Source organism: Propithecus coquereli, unplaced genomic scaffold (genome assembly GCF_000956105.1).
Source record: "Propithecus coquereli isolate 6110/MARCELLA unplaced genomic scaffold, Pcoq_1.0 Scaffold196, whole genome shotgun sequence".
Lineage (NCBI taxonomy): Eukaryota > Metazoa > Chordata > Mammalia > Primates > Indriidae > Propithecus > Propithecus coquereli.
This window is the reverse complement of record NW_012144522.1, coordinates 1,903,307-1,904,212: the sequence shown is the minus strand read 5'-3', so window position 1 is coordinate 1,904,212 and position 906 is coordinate 1,903,307. Positions and strand designations below refer to the sequence as shown.

The 906-nt window shown below is 33.3% G+C and overlaps 1 protein-coding gene across 1 annotated transcript in view; it reads left to right on the top strand.

The window, feature by feature from the left end:
* Positions 1-906, top strand: part of LOC105809513 (zinc finger protein 83-like) — a 40,999-nt gene that overhangs the window by 34,289 nt on the left and 5,804 nt on the right. The gene's annotated exons all lie outside the window — the stretch shown is intronic.

The window sequence follows — 906 nt, the reverse complement described above, 5'->3', positions numbered from 1 at the left end:
TCTTGCTGTATTTCTTTGAAGTTCCTTTTCCTATTGAGGTGATCGTGTGATTTCTTTTTAATTTAAGGATAAATTATTTTTGTAGAAAGTTTCCTTAGGATTTTGCTAAAGATTTCACTGAATGTGTGGGTCACTTTGGTTGTTACTGACATTTCACATCAAGTCTTCCAAAGCATGACCATGGGACATTTTTGCATTTATTTGTGTGTTCTCTAATTTCTTTCAGTAATATTTCCTACATTTCTGTTTACAAATCCTTTTCTTCCTTGTTAAGCTCATTCCTAAGCATTTAATTCTTTTTCATGGTATGGTAAATCAAATTATTTACTTATTTTTCTTTTGGTGTTATTTATATTAATGTATATGAAAGAAACTAATTTTAAATAGATTTCGTATCCTATATGTTTGAATTCGTTCATTAGTTCCAACAATTTTTTGTGGAATCTTTAGGATTTTCTACGTAAAAGATTGTCATCTGAACAGAGATCATTTTATGTCTTCCTTTCCAATTGCATGCCTTTTATTTCTTTCTCTTTTCTCATTGCTTTAGCTAGGATTCCAGTACCTACACTTTGCCCTCCATATCCATTGCTTCTGTATCCAGGGATTCAATGACGCCTACGTCAGCAATCCACAGTAGATTGAATCTGCACATGTGGAACCCAGGGTTGTGAAAGGCAGACTATAGTTTCAATCTGTGTTTAGTTAAATCTCAGGATGTAGAAACTGCAGATATGGAAGAGCATCCATAGAATTTGGTATCATGGGGAAACCTGGACCTAACACTCCCTGGATACTGAGGGACAACTGTATGTTGTATAGAAATAATGCAAGTGGGCTCTCATTTTCTTTTTTCTCATCGTAACGGAAGAGCCTTCATTCTTTTTTTTTTTTTTTTTTTTTTTT